Here is a 14523-nt window from a genome sequence, read left to right on the forward strand (position 1 = left end):
GTTGGTCTGGACAGAGAAGCCTTGTCTTACAAATTGCTGAGGAGATTTCCCATCCTAAATCTCGCTTATAGACCAGCTTGAAGTCCTGCTGTTAACAAAAATTTATTCTTTGGGTTTGGGTAGTGAGGCTACGAGAATTCTTTATCAGAATGCTGTATGATCTTGGGAGAAAATATATATTAAACTAATAATGACATTATCCACTTAGGGTTAGTTCATCTTTTTCTTTCTAGCCTCACAGCTGACTGCAAGCTCTTTGAGAATGGACATAGGACATGTCCCATTTAATGCCAGCACCTATCACAGTGCTGTGGAGCCCTGGTGGTGTAGTGGTTAAGAGCTAGGCTGCTAACCAAAAGGTCCACCGTTCAAATCCACCAACAGCTGCTTAGAAACACGATGGGGCAGTTCTGCTTTGTTCTCTAGGGTACCTGTGAGTCAGAACCGACTTGACAGTACTTAACAATAATAGCATCGCAGTGCTGGTACGCAGTGAGCATTCGGTATCTGTTGAATGATATAATTAGTTCATTACTGTTAGGTTAACAGCAAACACCAATGAAGTGCCTATTATGTGCCTAGTGGGGACTGACCAGGACCTGCAGCACCAGGTATGACTTTGGTTGTGGTGAGCTGCATGACTGGGTGGGGATTGAAGGGTCATTGTATGAGAATTGGAAGATTGCAAAACACAAACTTTACCTACATCACACTCTTGCTAAGGATTGCTCCAGTTTCTATGTTACCCAGCACTGGCTTCATCACTGTGAAAAAGGTACGGAGTATTTGTTATTATCTGGCATTTTGTTATACAGAACTCTTTATTAATTGGCACCCAGAGATCTAGAATATAATGACAATTGAGGTTTGTAACGATAGCCTCTAGGCACCACAAAGAGCTGTAGTGCTTTCTGAACATTGCCAGTGATGCGTGCATTACATCATGTTGAACATAGTTTAGAATAGTGTGTGCCCTTTGCTGTATTCTGAGCTTTCTCAAATTATAATCTGTATTGATTCTATAGGGTAGCTTTTCATCACTTTTTTTTTAGCAGTGTACTTTTCTCCAGCTACACCAGATAACTGGGATTGCTGTATTGTTCTAGAAACCAGTCCTTTCAGATCTAGAAATACTGTAGGACTTGGAAGTGAAGCTAGTGTAATTGTTATATCATCAGGTGGTGGTTAGAACAGAGTCATTCTTTTTTTTAATGGATTGGTAGCTCAGCAGGCTGTAGATTAACCGGGCAAGTTCCCCGGCTGGTAAGCTGGTAATACATCTAACTGGGTATACTTGTTTCTGTAGGCTCATATGGAAAATGAACCACCAAGATTTCCAAGAGGACTTTCAATAGGCATCTCGGCAAGGGGTTGTCAGATGATACCTTCTCCAAGTTGACTCTGAATTATCCAACTTTTGTGACATGGGGTTGTTCGCATACCCCTTTCTATGCCCTTGTTCCTTCCTTCTCCTTGATCAGGGTCATGGAATGTTCAAAATGGTTCAGTTGCAAGGTGATGATCTTTAGATGCTTAAGGGTCAGCTCTAAACTGTGGGACTTTGGGAATGACATGAGTGGCCATCTACATGACATATAAAAATGACTCTTTTTGAGTATTGGGACTGTTAGTTTCCTCTAGTACAGTGTTTATTTGATTTGTATATTGGGATCACAAACTTTATTTCTGATCGGTGACATGGAGCACTTTCTCCTGAAAAAGTCATGTACAGTTTTACAGTCAATTCCAGGGGTCCATGGATCACAATTTAATAATACCTACTATGTTTTTTTTTACTATGTTAGAAAATTTTTACCCTCTGGGGTGTTGGAATGTCGGACCATCAGGAATAATAAATCCGAGACAAAACATTTTTGACAGAAACTCCATGCGAAGGAGCTACACAGATATATCTTTGAGCTAGTCCATCAGCGAGACTGCCGTGTCAGAGAGCAAACATTCTAACCCAAGAGCATTAAGTCAACACAGGAGCTCTTTCTCTATCACCCTGACAGATGGTCAAGCTTGAGCACTTCCAGTGACAGGGTGCTCTTTCATTATTAGAAAACTTAAGGTACAGAAAGTTGAAATATTCGTCCTTGTAATTTCCACCTGTTTTTTTCCTGTTGCTCTTCTGTAAACCAGTACAGAACAAATCTACTTCTCACGCACTTAATGGCCCAGTGACATAGGAAAGAACTGTTGGGTAGAACTTTCTATGATGATGGGTATGTTTTTTTTTTTTGTTTTAATTTGTGCTGTGTGATATGATAGTGACTAGCCAAATGTGGCTCTTGAGCACTTCATAAGTGGCTAGTGTGACTAAGAACTGAATTTTTAATTTAATTAAATTTAAATAGCCACGTGTGCAGGACAGCACAGGTAGAGAGGATAGATAATGAATCAGAAAACCTAAGTTCTTATTTGGATTCTGTCATTTACTAGCTTTGTATCTGGGCAAGGATTCCTATTCTCGCTATGTCTGGCTCCCCAGCCATCTTCATGATCTCCCCAGCCTGCCTCAACCACCTTAAACATGCTCTTCTCTCCAGCTGTTCAAAGGAGTCTGCTGATCCCTGAGGGCACCCTCCTCTTAAAGGCGGCTTGCTTTTGCACTTGCCTTTCCCTCTGCCTGAGGTGTCTTCTCTCTCTCCTCTGCTCCCTGGCTTTAAGGTTGTATTCAGAGGTCATTTCTTCCATGAAGCCTTCCTTGATTTCCCTCTCAGAGTAAAACCATTTCCCTGCTCTAGGCTCCCATATGGCACTTTGTATATTATTTTGTTATAACACTTAGGACTTAGCGCATAGCTTTAATATTGCTTTAAAATCCCTGCAAGGTGGTGGTGGGGGCATTATCTATTAATTTTTGAATTGCCAGAACATAGTACAGTGCTTATCAGCATTGGCATTTAATACATTTATTTAAATTAAAATAATGTTGTTAGTTTCTTTCTTTTTTTTTGGTAAAGAAGTAGCATTCTATTTCTGGCATGAATTGAGGTTGAGGTTGTAGTCAGCTAAAAATCCTAAATCTTTTAAACATGAGTTGATGGCAGAGTTAGTTTTCTCTCACTCTGTTCTCACTCACTTAATTTCTGAATCTAAATTTAGGACTCTTTCTATTTCAAGTACATTTTACCTCCTTCCTTTTGATCTGATAGTCCTTCTTATAGAGATCCTTTTCAAGTGGAGAAAGGGGACTAACTTTCATTGAGTACCCAACAAATTCTGCATTTAGGCAAAACAACAATCTAATAGGTTAAGTGTTGTTATCCACATTTTAAACATTGGGAAACTGAAGCTAAAGAAGATTAAGTCACTTACCCAAGGTCACCACCAGTGAGTGAACTTGAATCCAGGTGATCAGACTCCAAAGTTTAAGTGATTTCCCTTACACATTGTCTTTGGACTCTCTTGTTTAATGAGTAAGCACTTGATCATGATCTCGGCATCATCTGAAGATTTGATAAAACACATGCTTCATTGCTTTCACTGAAGTGATTGATAAAAATATGGTTGGAACTGAGAATCTCCCTTCTGCTTACCATTAGTGCATTAGTAAGTACTCATCGACTGTTCAGATCTTTTCAGATTCTCTGTACTCTGCTGTAGCCAGCTGACTTTTCTCTATTTTGTATGTAAGAGTGTTGTACAAGATATCAACGTTATGTGCTTTGCTGAAATCAGTACATGCTTTTACATCTATTTCATGTCTGTTTTAGGCTAGGATAGAGTATCTTGCTTTCTCCAAAGTCCACTCTGGGTATCATTTCCAGGGACTCACTTATTTCTTTACTGGACAAGTCTAACTCTAGAATCTCGAGAGTTAAAAGAATACTAAACGTCATTTAGTCCAGTGCCAACCTGACGAAAACTTTGCTTTAGAGTGGAAAGGGTTACTGTAGAGTGTCATGGTTAAAAGCATGGCTTCTGGATTCAAATCTAGCACCACCTCTTTACTTTCTAGCTATCTTTGTGCTTTGGTTGAGCTACTTAACCTTTAAGTGCCTAAGATTCTTTAAGTATAAAATGGAAATAGTAATTTTACCTGTGCTGTTGTTGTTAGGTGCCGTTGAGTCAGTTCCAACTCATAGCGACCCCATGGGACAGAGTAGATCAGCCCCATAGGGTTTTGTAGGCTACAGTCTTTACAGGAGCAGATCACCAGGTCTTTCCCCCATAGAGCTGCTGGGTGAGTTTCAATCGCCAGCCTTTTGTTTAGCAGTCAAGTGCTTAACCGTTGCACCACCAGGGCTCCTTAATTTTACGTACACCCAAACCCACTGCCATCGAGTCGATTTCGACTCATAGTGACCCTATAGGGTATATCTTACGGAACTATTGTGAAGATCAGATGAGAGAATACATGTAAAATGCTTAGAACAGTACCCGGCGCATAGAAAGCTGTGAATGAATCTTAATTGTCAGTATCTGGTTAATTCTAGATGAATCAACAGCAACTTCTCTAGCCAAGTTCTATCCTTCCAAGAACACCATGTTTCCCCGATTCTTACCGCGTTTCTAATGTGGGCACTGCCGGATAATACTAATAGGACTTTGTGCTGATCTCATGACCCTTCTGAGCCTCAGTGTTTTCAGGTATGAGATGATGTCACTCTTCTTGATTTGCTTACCTCACAAGGCTGTTTGTTGTGAGGCTAGCTGCAGCGAATGTGTATGCAAGCCCTTTGTGTTAATGTTAACGTTGATAGAGTTAATAAATATCTGACATTTTATTGGATATTTACCATGAGCCGGATTACTGCGTTAAGTGTTTGCCATGAATTATTGTATTTATCCCTCATGACAGTCCCTACAGAGGTAGGTACCTTTGTTTTCTGCGTTTCACAATTGAGATGAAGGTATGGGGAGTTTCCCAGGATCACATAGCTAGTGAGTGGTGGAGATCAGGATGCAGAGTTGATGCTCCTACCGTCTGCACATGGATAGTCAGTCTACAAAATGTTTTCCCCTCAAAAGTTACTGGGCTTACATTTCAAAAAATAAATGTTGAAATATGTACATCAAAACTTGTCTTTCTTCATATATTTTAATGCCAGTTTTACACTTGTACTATCCCTAAGGACACATTCGGATTTATAACCCAGAAAAGATATCTGCAGGTGCAGTAATGATGCAGAGTTTTCACAGCAAGCTTTTAGTAACTCAGGTAGTCCAAACCATTGGCACCCTAAAACAACTCACTAGGTTTTGCTTTTGTTTGTACAAAAATGGTGGCCAAAGATTTCAGCTTGGTGCAGTTGATGGCGTGTGGAAGGATTTCTGCTAGAGTCCCATCTTGGCCTCTGGGCAGATTTCCTTCCCAGGGGTTCCAGCCTCCTAGCTAACTGCTCCCTGGCCTTTCAGGTTTCTTGGGTATTCAGGGTCTCTTTATTCTGTCAGAGAAGAGAATCAGAGTTGAACTCCATGAACTATGGAGGAAGCTTCTGAAAGGGATAGAGGGATGTTGGGGTAGGGGGGATTCATGGCTTGAAGCCCTTGGACATTTGCCTAATGAGCTTGGTTGAAGGTCACCTGACCCTGGGATACTTGACAGCGCTTTACCTACAGAAACTGGATACTGGTGTGGATGTGAGTGGACCATGAGGATGTGTCACTTGACTTCAGGAAACCAGACAGAAGACTTGAAAGAAGTTAGGGAGTGGGCCTAAAAAATAAAGGAAACTGCCTCTCCTTTCTGGTAACTGTGGATTTTATTTGCTTGGAAATTTGTGTTTGTGAAATAACTGAGCCATATGGATGCACAAGGATGCATGTGTTCTCCTGGTCTGTGGATGTGAGGAGCAGTTGAAGGCTGTGGGCTTATCTGGAGGTGGGGTGGGTGGGCGGATGTGGTAACAGGAGGAGGGGGCGAGTCTTCTGGGCATTTTGGCAAGGCACTTGCTCCCTTCTGATAGGGATTTATGTATGTGTGTATTTATTTTCGAGATCACCACCTAACCCCCCTCAACAGTTATATAGATAAGGATGCAACATTTTTCAGTAATCTCTTTCCTGGGTGATGATTAAAAAAACACCAAAAAACCACACCCGTTGCCATAGAGTGTTCTATAGGGACTGTGATCCAGGCCCAGAGAGCCTTCCATTCCTCAGGACGCATCCCTGGGAGTGGATGGAACTGACCTTTTATGAATAACTATTTTGTGACAGGGATGCCACAGTGTGCTTTGGAGACATTCATTTAGTACAACCCCGTGTCAGTTGGATATTGTTGTTCTCATTTTATAGATGATTGGCCCAAGGGCACAGGTCGATGTGGTCTGACGGACACCACTGACTGTTCTGTTTCTATTGCACTGTGTTGCCTTAGACTAGCAGGTTCTCTTCCCTAACAGAGCATCTTCTTTAGATGACACCGTGCACCCTTGCCTGTATCTGCAGCACCCATCGGTTATGAGGCTGAACCCAGGGGGGAGTGAAGGGACAGCAGATGCGAGAAGAGCAGAGATCTCTTCTGCATCTTCATGGTCATCATGAATTGCATCTCAACATCTTGCCCTGTGTCGTTGGGATGCGAGCATGGGTTGGAATCTGCGCTCTTGGCTATTTGTCTTCCTTTACCAAAAGCTTCACTGCCTCACTTCCTTCACCATTCTGCAGAAGGCTCTTGATTTGGAAACGCCAGTTCCCCTTTCAGTATTAGCATGTAAAGTCCATTCCATGTTTTCCAACTGTTGAAGAAGTTCACCCCCACTCCCATCTTTTCTGGGGTACCCATAGTGTGAATTGCAGTGTGGAGGGGGCAGTTTTAATGACCTCTTCTTTAACTTTCACCTTTTCGTGTGTTTATGCCTTTGCAGCTTTTAAAGAAATTGGGGATGGGAGGGGGTAAGCTGGAGAAAAGACTTATTTCCCAATAGAGAGAGTAGAAAAGGCTTACAGTATGTTTATGGAAATGCAGCCCTGTATTTACATCCAGACCACCAATATGAGGATTCTAACCTTTCATCACTTATCTCTTAGGGAAGTTCCTAGCCAATTCAGCCTGTCATGGAGCTCCAAACTAATATTTTTGAAAGTGTGGAAATGTTTCCATTGATGTTAGATGCTTTCAAGTGTTGCAACGTGTGCCAGGATTTCCATTTTGAGTATGCATTGTTGGATGTCCTCGTTAGTAGTACTTTATCAAAGATGGCCTCTTGCACGTTAATAGATGATGTTCCTTCCTTCTCCCCCACTTCCTTTCCCATCCTGCTACCTACCAGCGCCATTGAATGACAGGCTATTAGAGGTATAGGGGCCTAAGAGAACCTTTATTCAAACCCACTTACCTATGAGAAAACTGAGCCAGAGATTAAGTGACTTGCCACAGATCTCTTTCTAAATGACAGGGTAGGGACTAGAACCCAGGGCTTTTGGCTCTAATTCTAGGCTTTCTTTTATCACATTTCCTCTTTTTCTTCCTCTGTACCCTTTCTCTGCTCATTCATCTTGCTTCTAGCTCCTTCCCGTGGTATCCTTTTATTAGTTAGCAGGTGTGTGCTTTTAGTGTTTCTCTTGGGTTGGGGCACAGGACACTGGATATAGAGATCACGGTTAATAAGAAAAAGAAGGAAGGGCCAAAAGAAGGATAATGCATAGAGGTAAAGCCAGCCTGCACTGATCCAGTGAGACTAGCAAACAGTGATTTCAGAACAATGGTAGCGCCTCCTTTCTGAGAAATGTTGCTGGAAAGCATCCCTTGTGAGTTGCTGGAGAACTTTATGAAATGATAGTACAGTACTCAGTAGGCAACAGACTTCTACTCTGTAAAACCAAGACCAGAACTAAGCAGGTGGAGAATGGATGCTCAGGCAAGCACTCACCTCAGAATGTTTCCTGGGCTCTTTTTTTTTTTTTTTTGGTGGCCTTAAGAGATCAGCCATCCAGATTCTGGTATAAGAGATACGCTCTTTGAGAATAATTGGGTAGTGTTGGGATGAAGGAAGTAAGGTCAAATAAAGATCCCTTTCTTTTAGAACCCTCAGTTCAAGCTAAGAAGCCAGGGAGCTTTATTTGATTGTTCTGATAGTAGTTTCTTAAGTTTTGCAGGGCATGGTACAGAGAGTCCAGAGATGGGTTCTAGCCCTGGGTCTGTTCAAGTCTCACCCCTCCTTTGTTCTCAGTAGCCACATCTGTAAAATGAGTGTGTTGAAACTGCCAATAGAATGCTAAGGCACTTTTTAAGGAGCCCTGGTGGCACAAACAGTTAGCACTCGGCTGTTAACCGAAAGGTTGGATTGAACCCACCCAGCGGCTCTGCTGGAGAAATACTTGGCGATCTGTTCCTGTAAAGAACTACACTATGGGGCAGTTCTACTCTGTCACATGGGGTTGTTATTGATGGACATGACTCTATGATACCCAACAACAACAAGCCGCCTTTCAGTTCTCACCATTGTGTCTCTGAGGTTCTCATTGTCTCAGTAGTTATCTCCCCTGAGTAGAGGAGACCATTAGCTTTCACGACCTCCAGCATCTCACACAGTGCACTTTTCTCTGACTGCACATTAGAATCAGCTGGGGAACTTCTGAAAATACTGAGACCCAAACTGCACCCTAGACAAATTCAACCAGAACCTCTGGAGATGGGACCAGGTGTCCTTAATTTTTAAAAGCTTCCTGGGTGATTCTACTCTGTGGCCAAGGCTGAGATTCACGGATCTTCTAGAGTGAGATGTGAGCCTTTTACTTGATTTGTTTGTTTTCTCTTGGTTGTGCTTTATCATGCCTTTTGTCTGATTCCTCTCAGTTCTCTTGCAGGTTACAGTGAAATAGCTGGAGCTCCTTGGGTTTCCTGGAACTCACCCTGAGAGTGATAAATTCTTACATTTTACTGCACTGGCAAAACCGTTCACCTGTGGCTGCTTCTGGCACACCCAGTTGCACAGATCCCAGCCTTCTGTGATAAGGGTGATACTCCAAACTTCCTGAACCCAGGTCCAATTAAGGGGACAGCTTGAGGCCAAGGGATCATAGTGGGTCATGCCGAACCAGGAGGCCTTTAAGCAAGTGGCTGAAAACTCATTGAACTTCAGTCAGCGTATGTAGTTAACCGCTTAGGTGGATGAGGGTTGATCGAGCTCAACTCCCATCAAATACGGGATTCTACTCAGTGTGTCTTTGAAAGTCTCCCAGAGACAGGGAGCTTACAGTAAGTGGTAAGCTGGAACTGGCAGGTCCCAGCTGTTGGGCATCCATTGTGGATCTTGTCCAAATCCATGTTCAGTGATGTCAAGTTGGTAGTTTGAAAATAGCTGTGGAGAGAATATTGACACCCCAGAAGTTGCCAAGAGTGATACAGAAGGGTTTTCTCCCCCTGGAGAGCTGGTTGTTAAACATACATTAGCATACCACTGAGTTTACTATTTAAAAAAATAGTCCAATAACTTGTAGGACAGTGGAAGTTCTTCTCTATATTGCCCCAAATCTGCCTTTGGGTAGGTATGCCACCCTTTGGTCCTAGTTTTACCCTCTGGAATAACTTAGAAAACATCTAAGCACCCAGTCACAAGCTAGCTCTTCAGATTTTTGAAAACAGCTATGATGTCTCTTTCAAGTCTCCCCATTTCCAAGCCGAGTATCCTTAGTCCTTCAACATTTTCTCATGTGGTTTGCAGGCTCAGCAGGTGTTTTTGAACACTAGGTTACTGTTGCAGGTTTTTCAAAGGAAAAAAAAAATTCTCCCAGAGATGATCCATGGACTTACTTACAAAAGGCTTTTTCATCTTCTTTATGCATTCACAGTACTGACTGACACCCTATGAAGCGAGTGTTGATACAAAGTAGGGTATAGTCTTGGGTGTGGTTTGCTGATTGCAGCCACTGTCTTCTTTCCCTAAAATCAGCTTGCTGCCAGAAATGTTGATGGGCTCAAATTCATCACAGTGTCATCCAAACACAAATCATTCTGGTTTCTGAAACAGGTAATTTTCCCACCGCTGTTTTGTTTTCTTCCAGAGGCTTTTGATAGTCCCCTTTTCTTTCTTCTCTTTTCTGTGGTGCTCAATCATTTGTCTCCCGATCACCAAAACTGTGTCGAATGACAGCATTTTGAGTTCAGGATCCATTCAGACATGTGACAAGTGCATTTGTTAAGACTTATCCAGCTGAATGTAATTGAAAGGGGTGCAAGTGGCAGAAGGAGGTTGGGGGGGGGGGACCAGTGCTGTCTTAATTTCTCAGAATCGGCATTCCCCATCTTTTTGGAATTTGGGGCTCAGTGGGTCTGGAACCACTGAGTATTAGTTAACCAAGGTAGAGGTAATGTGAGCTTACTTTCAGTGGCTTTGTCTAGAGGGCAGGATTAAGGAATTCTTTGATCTAAAAGTAATGAAAAGTTGAAAGTGGCCTCACAGCCAACATTGAAAGAGTAATGGTAGGGATCTTTTGTTTTGAGTAACTTGAGTCCATTGGTCCCCGTAAGAGAGGAGTGGGACTGTACCAGCAAGCAGAAAGCTTTTTTGGAGGGTTCTCTGCCTCTTTGTTATGTTCTCAATATTGCTTTCTTTGTCTTTCATTCATTAGGTTTTAAGTCTTCAGGAGTAGGTGTAATGACATTTCCATCTTCTTGACAGCCAGGGAGAGAGAGAGAAAGAAAGAGAGGGAGAGACGTGTATGCGTGTTCATGGCTGCCTGTCAGATGGTGAATCTGAACAGAGGCAGCCGTTGTCATGGTGATGGCAGGTTGCATCCCACCACCATGGAAACTGAAGTTAAAAAACTGATGTTAAGGCTGGAAGTCACATGATGCATTTTTGTTTTGTTTTGTTTTAAAAAAAGAAAAAATGTTTGGGTTTTCAATCTGATCTTTTTTTTTTTTTTTAAGATGAGGTTGGTTGTTGAGAAAAATTGCCATAAGGAGAGCAATGAAATAATGAAATGGGACAACATGAAGTACGCTGAGCCTTCCACCTCATTTTTCTGCTTATTAACAGTGCCTTTCTCCTGCCATGGGGGTGGGAAGGAGGGAATACGGTGTGAATTTTCAGATGCTCAGCCAGAGTTGTACATTGATAACTGTTCATACGGAGAAGCACAGGGACTTACCCTCCTTCCCTTTGGGCATGATATGTGGTTCACACTCTATTGATCAGCCTGGGGAGCGATTGAAAAACTGACAGAGGAGATGGAAACGAAGATATGAGAGTTGTCCATAGATTGATAAATTCAGAAGGTTAACCATTTGTTTTCACAAAATTGGCAAGTTCAATGGTAACCCCTCAGGACCCCCAAGGAGTACCATTCCCTCTGCGTATTTCCTTTTCCTGGGTTGGCCTCCTTTGGGAAGACCTGGCCTTTGAGCTCAACCATAGGGGTAAATAGGGGTGAGTGCAAAGAATCCCCGAAGACCCCATCCGGGAGCGCATCAACCTCTGGGCTGAGACTCCTGTGGACTTTGACTTGACTCCTAACCAAGCCCTCTCACCTGGGTGGATGGGGAAGTGGGGAAAGCTTGCTGAGAGGCCATTGGAAAGCCCTCTTGGATCTCCATCTTTGTATCTCGTACTCGTTCTCGCTTTATACCACAGTCTGGAGACAAGGTGAGACATCTTTCCAGAAAGAAGAGCTGGCTTCAGGCCTGTTTTAACAGTATTGGTTTTAATTTTCTTTTCAGTCTGTGAAGGGTTGAAGAATTGCACCCATGGTGTCTGTGGATATTCCTGTAAGAAGCCTATAGGAAGGGTGAGGACGAGCGTGAGGGATGCAGACACACTCTGTTGAAGTGATGTGTTTGGGTGTTGGGCATAAGGTCTCATCTCTTCAATAGTACCCATCCCTCTAAGACAGATGTGTCTTTCTCAGGGGGCTCAGGAGAAGGGGATATGATCTCACCCGCATGATCTCACTGCATTTCCATCAGGGTCTGTAGGAGCTGGAGCCGTACTTCTGTGATGGTTCACCCCTCCTGTTCTCAGCCCTGGCCTTGGGTGTGATTAATGTCCCTCCTAATCACTGAGAGAGATTGCATCAGAGCCATTAGCTTCATAAATCCTCCGTGGGGACTAGTGTTTGGATGTGTTTTCCATATTCCCAGGAGGTCTGGGCCAAATGTCTTTGCTCTATTCCCGGAGGCCCATTACCATAATTTTCTTTTAAATCCCTCATCAGGGTGGGTCTCTTCAATGTCAGCCCATGGCTGCAGCCAGCCAGCCCCCTCCTGGAGGCTTTGACCACTAACAGATGCTTTCTCCAAGGCTTCGAGCCATAGCAGATGCTTAAAGATGGATTTATTAGGGTAATAAAAATGACTGTGCATTTGTGTAGCACCTTACAGTTTTCATATGTCGTCTTAGGCTTTGATCCATTTGTATTTCCTGTTTGGTTCTGTGGGGATAGATGGTGGTACCTTTCCATGGCCCTTTAGCCCCATGTTGGGGCAGCTTTTGCAGTGAGAGTTTCGCATTGCCAAACTACCTTTTCTTCACTGCCTTCCAGGTTTTGAGAAGATTCTGGTTATTCTCATATTTAAAAAATAGCAGAAAAGTTTTGGATAGCTGTATATCACTATTGCTCATATTTAAAATGCCTCTTTAATGCAGTGCTTTGAGGGAATCACAGAATAGCCAGGGGCATTTCTCTATTACTGTCTTTGAACCAAGATCCCTCTTGTTAGAATGGTATTTATGTGCAGGTGAGGGCCGTGTGGAGAAAAGGGCACTAAGGCCATCCAGGCCACCTTCTGCGACTCTTACATCTCTTAGGATTAGATGTCCAAGACCCGGAGGCTGAAGGGAGGGAAAGGAGAAAGAGCTTTTTGTGGGGAGATTGTTCTGGGCCTGAGGTGAGGAGTGGAAAAAGGAAAAGGAAGTTGAGACGTGCTTCTGAAGGCTGCAGCCTATTCTAGACTCCCCCAGGAGTTTGCAGGAAGTGCCTGAGTGGCCACCGGCTGCTCCCCACAGAAGCGCCTTCTCCATTAGGCTTGGAGTCAGGGAGTGAGCGCAGCATTTGTCTGCCTGCCTATCCCAGGTGGCTCCCCAGGCCCTCAGAGCACAGTCTTCTTAGTGTCCTGATGTAATAGGCTCTGGGAAAAGACAGCTGAGAGCAGAAGGGATCTAGGATCAGCATCCTGCTGGAAACAGAGATGGGTAGTTACCCTGGGACACCCTAGGTTTGCTGCTTGAGACCTCAGCCCTTCCTAGTCCTGTAGCTGAAGACCTACACCTGAAAGGCAGAGACAGGGGAGGTACTGCTCCCATGGGCAGAGCAATGGCTTAGACCCTAAGACAGCCACCAGGGCTCTGTGGGCCAGCAGAGCCAGTGCTATCCCTGTAGCCCGTAGGCCAACCCTCTTCCTTGCCCCAGCTTTCTCTTCTTCAAGAAGGAAATGAACAAATGGCAGGTGTGCAGGCCCAGCAGCGATGCTCAAATTAGCTGTGTTGCTAAGGAAACAAGTCAACCATTTGGAGGAAGGAGCATTGGGTAAAGGAGATAAATCAATAAGCGAACCTATTTTTATCATTTCCCTAATGATTGTCTTGAAGCTGCTAGACGGGAAAGGGAGAGTTAGAGCGACACAGGTCCTCATTAATGAGCTCAGAGGGAGAAAGGAGTGAAGGGGAGTGTGGGGAGATTTGCTGGAAAGTTTACAGAATGAGGCCCCTAGTGAGCAGACTATGAGCCCAGTATGGGACAATGAGCTGGCTAAGGGGGAGGAGGCTACTTTCCAGATTTTGAAGCACTTTCATGGTCATTTTCTCATTTGGTCCAGACCCTTAACTCTCTCTCATTTGATCTGCTCAGAAATCTTGTATGGATTTCTATGACCATCACCTTCTTCTTTACCCTTAGGTTAGGGTGGGTTTTGGTGTTGGTTGTTATAAATAAATATAGCTTTAATTGATTTGATAATTGTAAATTAATATATACTCATTATAATACTCAGAAACACATTGCCGAAGGGAGTAAAGAAGAAAGTGAAAATAACCCTAATACCCAGAGGTAACTCATTATCCTTCCAGAAGGACAGATTTTTTTTTTCTTTTTTACATTAAAGGGGTCTGCTATGAACACAGCTATCTTTTTTTGAATAGGTAATGTGTGTACACAGTATGCAGTACAAAAGTTCAAATGGGTATATAGTGTAAAGAAAGTGTGAGATGCTTTTTGTAAAGATACCTCTAGCTCTGGTTTCCTTATGCTATTCATTTATTAATTGATTTACTTTTTCATTAATTAAAAGCAGTGATTAGGTGCCTACTATGTGCCAAGGAGTCCCTGGGTGGTGCAGATGGTTAAGCGCTTGGCTACTAACTGAAAGATTGGTGGTTTGAGTCCGCCCAGAGCCTTCTTAGAAGAAAGGCCTGGTGATTTACTTCTGAAAAATCAGCCAGTGAAAATTCTACGGAGCACAGTTTTACTCTGACACACATGGCATCTCCATGCATCAGAATCGACTCGAGGGCAGCTGGTTTGGTTTTTTGGTTTACACAGTGCCTAGTGAGTAAGATGGGCAAAGTCTCTGCCCTCAGGCCCTCATGCCTTACCGCTCCATTGGCTCCACTTGTTCAAGATCTCAAAACA

General features: G+C 43.3%; 1 protein-coding gene across 1 annotated transcript in view; it reads left to right on the forward strand.

The window, feature by feature from the left end:
• LOC126066847 (voltage-dependent R-type calcium channel subunit alpha-1E) overlaps nt 1-14523 on the forward strand; it is a 360842-nt gene that overhangs the window by 8435 nt on the left and 337884 nt on the right. The gene's annotated exons all lie outside the window — the stretch shown is intronic.

The sequence above is a fragment of the Elephas maximus genome, chromosome 24 (assembly GCF_024166365.1).
Source record: "Elephas maximus indicus isolate mEleMax1 chromosome 24, mEleMax1 primary haplotype, whole genome shotgun sequence".
In the NCBI taxonomy this organism is placed as follows: Eukaryota; Metazoa; Chordata; class Mammalia; order Proboscidea; family Elephantidae; genus Elephas; species Elephas maximus.